Source organism: Corvus brachyrhynchos, unplaced genomic scaffold (genome assembly GCF_000691975.1).
Source record: "Corvus brachyrhynchos isolate BGI_N302 unplaced genomic scaffold, ASM69197v1 scaffold10, whole genome shotgun sequence".
In the NCBI taxonomy this organism is placed as follows: domain Eukaryota; kingdom Metazoa; phylum Chordata; class Aves; order Passeriformes; family Corvidae; genus Corvus; species Corvus brachyrhynchos.
In genome coordinates, this window is record NW_008236180.1 from 9,386,776 (window position 1) to 9,396,019 (window position 9,244).

At 43.8% G+C, this 9,244-nt stretch overlaps 1 long non-coding RNA gene across 1 annotated transcript in view; it reads left to right on the top strand.

The window, feature by feature from the left end:
- Positions 1-7,176, top strand: part of LOC108446902 — a 15,437-nt gene extending 8,261 nt beyond the window's left edge. Inside the window, exon 5 of the long non-coding RNA XR_001862238.1 lies at positions 3,368-7,176. This is a non-coding gene — a long non-coding RNA (uncharacterized LOC108446902). The remainder of the gene's footprint in view (positions 1-3,367) is intronic.
- Positions 7,177-9,244: the final 2,068 nt, after the last annotated feature.

Below are 9,244 nucleotides of genomic sequence, written 5' to 3' on the forward strand. Positions count from 1 at the left end.
TCTCTGTGCTACAGGTGTCAGAGGATGCTGACAGGTTCTGGTCAGTACTGCCAGTGCCAGGACGAGGAGCAATGGCCAGAAACTAAAACCACAACCAGTTCCACCTCAACAGGAGAGAAAACTTCCCATAGAGGGTGGCAGAGCCCTGGAACAGCTCCAGGGAGGGCCTGGAGTCTCCGTCTCTGGAGACATCCCAAACCCACCTGTGCACCTGCTCCAGGTGACCCTGCCTGGGCAGGGGCTGGACTGGGTGATCTCCAGAGGTCCCTTCCAATTCCAAGGATTCTGTGGTTGATCCTGTGTGCAAGGGCACTGTCCAAACTGTGATCTGCTCCCCTGGAGTGCCTGGGCAGAGCTCCTGACCCTACTAAGCAAATGTGGGCCCATTTTCCTCAGAGCCTGGGCTTGTATTTTGTATTTCAAATTGTGGGCTCGGCACGCAGCAATTTCACCTGACTTTCACCTCAGGATCCAGGTGCTGACACAGCCATCACAAATGCAAACATTCCTTAAAATATCCCACTGGACATTCTGGACTGACAAACATCTGACACTGACTGACAAACACCAGTGCAGGATGTGGTTTGTGTCCACCAAGGAGCTCATGGCTTTTTGGGAGGTTCCCTGTAGAAGGACAATTCCCAGGGTGGGACGCAGTGTTCATTTGAGCACAGCCCAGATTTCCCACTCGCTGGGCTGCCTCTCTCTGCAGTTTCTAGAGCACCCAGCTGCAGGAGAACTGAGCAGGTCTTTGAGCACAACTGTAAAACTTAAAAGAAGGGATTTAATGTGAAAACCACCTGAGAAAGATGATGTGAAGTAAAACAAATCCATGAAATTGTGCACAGACAGTTCTTCTTTAATTGCAACTGATCAGTAAAGGATTTCCTACACTTAACCCTGTAATTAAAAGAAGATTCACAACCTCGAGTGCATTCTTCCATTGGAAATCTTACATGTATTTCCAAAGCTGCATTTTGAGCCTTAGGAAATATATTTGAAATACTGGCTAACATAAATCACCTTTTATCCACTATTCTCAGTAAAAGTGCACAAGTTGAGGATACGGACCCCGTTCCTGAATTATTTGTGTAAGTGCTTGTTAGCAGAGATGTGGGAGGGATTCTGTGCTCGGACAATTAATGGATATATCTGACTGAAGAAGAATGTTTAAATCATTTGAGCCTGCAGCTGAAATCTTTTGCTCAGATTGTAAAGGGAGCCAGAGTGCTTGGCATCTTCCTCCCCAGCATAATCCCATCGAGCCAAGCAGACTGTGGCCAGACAAAGCGTCTGCAGTGCTGACTGGGAGCTTCCATCAGGGATTTAGACATCTCCCTGATCTAAGCTCCAGTTGTAAATAATTACAGGTGAAACATGCACCCTTAATTATTGTTTTGCTCACACACCAAAAAAAAAATGCTGGCATTTGATCCTTCCCTTTCTCTTGTTTTTATTATACAGCACGACCATGAGAAATAGACCTTCACACTGTGCACAGAGACATTTTACCCTTTAAGCCCCCAAAGAAACATCAGGCCCAAGCAAATGCCCTAATTACTGTGTCTGCACTCAGCGTGTCCAGGTCAGCGTGCAGATCCTGCAGAAAGGCAATAGCAGCTTTGGGAAATCATCTCCTGGCTTATGAAAGTGCCACAGCGGTGCTCTGTGTGCAGAGATGTGCACAGGTGTGGGGCTGAGCAGGGTTTGAAAGCTGCTCCTCTCCTCAGTCACACACAGCACCAGCCAGCGGGGCTCAGCCTTTCCAACCCTGGCCTGTGCATCAATACACAAAGCCTCTAACTTGGGTATTTTTCCCAGTGCCTCGAGGTTGGATATTTTTCCCAGTAACTCGTGCCAGAGGTAGCTGAGTAACACTCTCTGTTAAAGAGAACAAATCCAACCCATGCCTTCACTTTTACTTTGCCAGTGTCCTTAATTATGGGAGTTACTGCTCGAGAATGAGCACTCACAACCGCACAGGTAAGGCAGACGCGTCTTGTTCCTCCTCTCCTGGCACACGAATCGGATTTCTAAAAATTCACTGTAGTAATCACAAAGAGCTGCTGCAAAGAATTACTTGAGAAAACCTTCTGAGATTTCAGCCTACCTCGTCCCTTTGTTTCGTAACTAGAAGGAGCATAATGAATGCAAAAACTCTGTGAATAGAGCTCAGCAGGGCCCACTTTTTTCTCCTGGCTCCTGTGATTATAATAATTTGATTTTATATGTGTCTATCCTAAGACCCCAGCTAGGGAGCAATCTTTACTGAGTCATGAACTTTCACATCATTAAATCTCTCTACATTTATTTTAAACATATCAAAAGTGTCAAGTAACTTTAGTTCCACTAAATTTTATTTGTGCTGGGTGAAATGAAGTTGGGCCACTTGGGAAAATAAGTGGAGTCGTTTCCTGAGCAGTTGGGAAGGGATTTGGGAGCAATTCCACCCCCGGAGCAGAGCAGCCCATCCCCTGTACAGGACAAGTGTTTACAAGGACAGGAACCTGAGTAATCTCCTCCCAGTCTGAAGGGAATATTAAACTCTTCTGTCAGTTAGGTGTATATTATTTATGGCCCTTTTTTTATTGTTGTTGTTGTTGATTTCAAAAAATATTTCTTTGTTGGTGCAACTCTGACTCCCGATAGAAAGTGATGAAATGCCCAATATGTTAAGAAACCTTATCACTAAATCAGAAGCAGAACTATAAATTTGGGCTTTTGAAACTGAAGTGACTGTTGAGGATCATTTTGCTCCTGAAATATTACAGCAGTGATCAATTTGCTGTAAAATTAAGCAGTTTAGCTGTGCAATCTATAGATGGAAAACATGTTGTTCTTGAGCAAAGTTTATGCCCTGCCCAAGGGATAAATTAAATTTTATGGGTAAGACATGCATTATTATACGCTTATCTGTTTAACGTATCATTCTTTTCCACATCAGTATTATAAATATTTTTAATCATACATTTGATCTCTTGTGCATATAGTGATATGGTAATTCCCCCTTCCCCCCTCAAAAAATATGACCAAACATAGCTAATTCATCACAGAACAGGGGAGAATATTCTAATCTTCCCCAGAAATATGCTGAAGACTGACGCAGAGGCACTTAGAGTTGGGGCTACTTTGCAATCATTTAGTGGGATAAAATTGTCCTGAAGGAAGGGGTGGAGCTACGTTCCCCATTTTTATTACAGTTGTTATTATTGAATATTTATCTTACAAGGCTCTAATCAAACCTGGGGCTGCAGTCCAAGACAATTCAGTCACAAAAGTTTGGGAAAGTGGTGAAATACGTGCATTTAGCAAAGCTGTTAATGGTTTTAGAAATTTCTGCTGGTTTTCCTTGAATTCTCTAACTTAGAGTCAGAGCTCCCAAACTGCCCCAAGCCCTGGCTTTGCAACAGCGGGAAGTTTGTACAGAAACGGATCTTCTGGAGGCCAGGAGAGGAGGAGGGAGAAGCTGTGAATCCTCTGCCTTTCCCAGAAGAGAGACAGCACAGAGAGGACCCTGGAGGTGTTTTAGGAAGAAAAGCCACAGAGAGCTGATGCAGGGACAAAGCACAGTCCCAGGTAAATCACCTGTTCAACACTCACCACACAGGACACTTTGGTGCGAAACTAGAAGCAGATGAACTCCATTTGGCCATGTTTGCTATCGGCCACATCCCTGGATGGATTTTTTAAATGCCAGTGTTGTAAGAACAGAGGTATTTGTTGTCATTCTTGCTCTTGTAAGACAAGAGCTGGGAGAGTCAGGCATCTCCCAGGGTTTTGGTTTCTGGGGTTTTTTGTTTCTGTTAAAGCAGATTAAAAGGGGTGGACTCAATTCTGAGTTCACCTGGTTGGTTTGAATGGGAAAAGTAAAGAGAAATTCACCTTAATTTGTGTATTTGCTCCCCAGTTGCCTTCGGCACCTGTCACCTCCCCTTGCTGTTGTGAATACTCCAAGCCATTCTGTGCTTCATGTGCAACTTTGGCTTGAGACAATGCAAATTCTCCTAATTTCCTTTGGAACTGATTTCCTTCCCTGCCCAGCTCTGCAGATCCGAGGCGTGGGTCCTTGGAACATTCTCTGCATGGCTGACAGCCCCTTTCTGCTCTCACCGCCCCCGTGCCTCCCTGCACTCACTCAGATCATCAGGCTGCTGGCTTTGGGTGACACAGGGATCACTGACATCTTATTCCACTCATCTTCATCTGCTCTTGTTTTTTATTTTTATTTTCTGTAGCATATGCTTTCATGGTTTTTTCTTATCCCACAGAAATGCTTTCGACAAGCACGTTTGAGCCCATATTTGAGGCTGTTTCCATGTAAATAACCTTTTCAGGGGTTTATGGAATGTGAAGGTGAATATAAAAAAAAAAAACACACACACAGGAGAAAAAAAAAAAAAGCCTTGAAGGTGAGATCAATCCAACCATGGAGAAAACATTATTATATTTATTATATATCCATTTACAATGTAACATGTTTGGAATTTCCTATTTGTCAAAGCCATCCTACAAGAACTGCTCCATCCCCAAACTCTGAGGAACTTGTGTCAGGACAAACCTGAGCTACTGTAGCAGGATGTTAACAAAGCCCAGTCCCACCCACTGAATTCAGCGCCAATGAGCCACTGTCCTCACTGGGAACTGGAATGAGTCCCCAGCTGGGACAGTAAAATTCCTTCAGACTCTTCCTTGTCTCTTGGAGGAGAACAAGACAAAGGAGGTGGCTCCAGGCCCAATATCTCACACAACTCAACTACACTTGATTATTATTTGCTTCTCACAGCCTGAAAAGAATCCCACTCCCAGATTTGTCTGTCTCAGTCCCGCTGAAGCTGAGCACTTTCATACATATGTATGGATAGCTTAAGTTTTTATGAGCATAATTTGGGCTTTTCAAAATAGTGACACAATAACAAAGCAAAATTGAGACACGCATGTAATTTGAATACTGATTTGGTTTTATCTCTTCCTGGTGCTGGCACTTTTGATGCTGTTCTTTTCCATTCCATCTTCTCTCTGTTCTTATTTCCCAATGAATGGAATTAGTTGGGAGGGCACTCGTGGCTTCTACCAACCAAGTAAGAAACCTGCTCCGTGACCTCCCTGAGAGTTTTGAGAGTCGCTGCTACCACTGAGTTTCCTATCAGCTGCTTAGAGATGTGTCCTGATCCTCTTGTCATATAGGGAAACCTCTGGCAGAAGGTTCTTGCCCCGTTCTGCCGAGTTCCAAAGCCACAAGCCCTGATTTTTACTTGCAGCACTCTGAGGAGGTTGCTGCCAAGGACGTTTGCTGGTTGTGTTCCAGGTCCAGCACCCTCCGAGCTGTTTGCATCCACGTGCAGGTTCAGGACAGGATTCCCAGAGCTCTCCCAGCCAGGTGAGCAGCACAGGAGTCAGGGCTGTGTCTGCTCTGCTGCTGGGGCATCTCCCAAGCTCTGAGAACCAGGAATGGTGAAGCTCTGACCTGTCTCCTCACCTTTTTTTGAGGTTTCTGAGGGAAAACCCCAGCCCTGTCACACCTGAACAGCAGCACAGAGGCCCCTCAGACAGATCTGAGCAGTTCAGTGTCATGGAGAATCTGATCCTCAAAATTATTCATTAAAAATAACCACTTAATAATTTCAAAGAGAAAGCTGAAAGATGCTCAAGGGCAATCTGTGAACAGAAAAAGGGGGTTAAATTCACCTAATAAATTATTTGCAGACTGAATAATTCATGGGAAATCCAGGGCGCATTTAGAGGGTTTTGACTGGGGCTGTCAGCTCCTTTGGAATGGGAAGATACCTCAGAACTTGGCATTTTCTAAGGCACCATTTCAGTACAGCAGAATTTCCACCTGGAACCAGACATGTGGGTGAAGTCTCCTGTCCCTGACCCCAGCCAGTACCTGGTGCTAGAGGGAAAGTCATAAAAAAACCTTACAACTGGTTTATTCTGTCCCTACCTAATAGGAAGATCCTAGCAGTGGGCAGAAATGGGAATTAAGGTTTTGACATAACCAGGACAACCTGCCAGCTACATCCACGTGTCTGAACTTTGTAATGTGAGCAGATCAACTTCAAAGTTAAGCAGATGTGGGACCGGGTGTGAGAGTCCAGGTGTGAGAGTCCAGGTGTGTGTCACTTACTGCTCACCTCAGCAACTGCTGTGCCACGGACAGACTTCAAACTATCAGATATAAATGTAAATGAAGATCTAAGACCTTTCTGGAGGCTGTAAACACTTGGCTTCATCTTGTGGCAAAGGGTTAAACTCAGCACTAGCACTGGGTTTATTTTAACTTGAGATAGAGTTTCCAAGAGGTCCGGGAAAATAAGCTGAGGTTTGTCCAAATGCAATGGAAAGCCTGGAATTCTAGTGTGTGAAGTAGCTAACGAAAGGAGCACATGAATCTTTGTAAAAAGAGGTGGTAAAACAAATTTAATAATAGACTTTTTAAACTCCCAGATCACTGTCAGAGTATATATGTGTTAAAAGACCTATAAATATATTTTAAAACAATCTATTTTCCTTTCACTTAGCTGCCAAGATCTCCATTAGGAGGTTTGTGTTTCCTTCCAACATTAAAGAATCTCTCTAACATCTGTAGCGATGAGCAGTGAGGAGTGTCAGCTCTGCTTCTGAAACAAGCGGTGCCACCGTCTGAAGGAGGAAAAACGTGAAATAATGAATATGCTTCACAGATCAGGCTGCTGTGTGTAACAGGGGATGGGCAAAGCCTCGTGCCAGGTTTGATCTCCTGAGTTTCTTCTCTCCACCTCTAAGGAGTGCAGTTAATGATGTAAAACTTGGAGAAAGTATTGCCCAGAGATGCTGAACCCTGACACAAAGTGCCACAGAGCACTGCAAGGACTGTGCTGTGTGCTTCCTTCCTTCCAGGAGTTGGGAAGAGAAAGGGATCACAACACAACATGAGCCAATCTCAGCTTCACGGAGCAGCCACGACTTGAAAAATGATCTGCTTTTTTTCCATGAAGGTTCCCAGACCCCAGGACAGCAGTGTTGCATGGGGATTCAGGAGGTTTGGGAATGTTTTTATTCCCACAGTTGCTACCATAGAATCATAGAATGACCTGAAAGGGACCTGAAAGCCACGGCAGGGACCTCTCCCACTGTCCCAGGCTGCTCCAAGCCCCAATGTCCAGCCTGGCCTTGGACGCTCCCAGGGATCCAGGGGCAGCCCCAGCTGCTCTGGGCACCCTGTGCCAGGGCCTGCCCACCCTCCCAGGGAACAATTCCTGCCCAATATCCCATCCAGCCCTGCCCTCTGGCAGTGGGAGGCCATTCCCTGTGTCCTGTCCCTCCATCCCTTGTAAAGAGCCTCTCTCCATCTTCTTTTAGGATCCCTTCAGGTACAATTAGGTGACCCCAAAACCTCTTACAGTAGCCTTGTGCCCCTCTGTACTTGATTCCCCCCTCAGGGAAGGAAAGCACGCCCGTTTTCTGATGGTTTAATGACTGAACAGGTGGGTATGGCAGCGATGGCAAAACGCTCAGACACTGCAGGACCAGGAAGGGCCGCACAGAGCTCACAGGTAACAAACGCAGCGTTTGCAGGAGCTGTCCTGGAACCCCAGCACAGAGAGCCACAGGTCAGACCACAACAGCACAGGCAGGATTTTATCACTGCAGGGGACTTTAAAAAGGAAATCCCCATGGCTGAGCTATAACCAAGGAACGGAACAGGACCTGCAGAACTTCCCAAGCCAGGAGAATTCACAGACAACATTTCCAAGCAAAGACATCTCACTCCTCATTTCAAAGCAGCCACAGTGGGCTTTAATCTGTGGAAATGGTGCGTAACACCCAGGAGACACAGCTGATAAATGCTCATTCTGCCTAAAACTGCAGGACATTTACAGCATGAAGATCTTCACAAATATTGCAGATATCCCCAAATTTTATGTGGAAAATTGCCTGCAATTATGCATGGAAATGTCTCTTACTTAATCTAGACAGGGTGTCCTGCCACTTAAGCAGGGGAGAGACCATGGACTGCAGGGAGACTCAGGCTTAATAACTAAAGAGAACCATTTTTTAACAATTTTCAACAAAATCTTTGGGTGCACTTTAATCTCAGGACTATCTTACCTGGCTGCACTTCTCATTTCAGCTGACCTGAATTGGAGAGCTTTATGCCCAAATGCATAGATACCATGATGAGTGTGTGAGGATGTCATTTATAAAGACGTAGGGGGATTCAAACCACGACATTTGCAGATCTGAAGATTTTTAAAACCTGATTCCCAGGACTCCTGTGTTAAAGCCAGAGGTTCGAAACCACAGTGGTTAAACTGCTTACTACTTGACCTTAACTACAATGAAGGGGGAAAATCAGTGTTAATCTTGCTACACAAACCTTAATCTATTTTATTTTTTGCTTAGCTTTTCTTTTTGCAGCAAGGATATCATTTTATATATAAGATATGCACAGGTTTACATTTATTATCAGTACATGTGATCAGCCCAAATTGCTAATTCATCCTTAATTTTTTTGGTTCAAGTTACACACTCCATGTTATTTTAGCATAAGGCTTTTTTGTAATGTAATGATATTTAATTTGCATTAGCACAAGTGACATACAATAGATCATGCTATTATCATGATTGATATCAGATGAACTGGCATAAATTCAACGTTATAAATTGAGCCTATAAATGAAACTCTGATTTTACAGGAATTACTGTAGTAGAAAGGCTAAGGACCCTCAAGTCAACCTTACTCAAACCCACTCTTTAGAGCTTTATATATTTTATGCCTGCAATAAATGCTTTTGTGAAAGCCCATAACATACAAAAAAAATAAAAAAAGTCATTGGAAGTCTGTTAATTATAATAATACCATCCAAAAAGCTGTGAGGGCTTATTTTTGTGACATCACTCTTTGATTTCTTACTGCCTTAAATTATCCCTTTGTTGGCTGGGTGAGGGTAACAGTCGCACTTTTGTCATTAAATATAAGGAGTTTTAAAGCCTGATCCACCCCAGCTCTAATTGATATTGCTTTCATTTGGCAGATAGTGACCTGATTTATAATTTAAATATGCATCATTATATGCACCTCTTCTGTATAATGAAAAAGTGAAGTTACTCTCATCTTTTCCTGCAATGTTAACATCAAGGAAAAGTATCTTCCTTTTTTCCCCTTTTATACTTAGAGCCTAATTGAAAACTGTTCATTGAATTTCAACACGATAGAAAAGTCTTTTTATCTCTCAATTTGTCCATTAGCTATTATAATTGA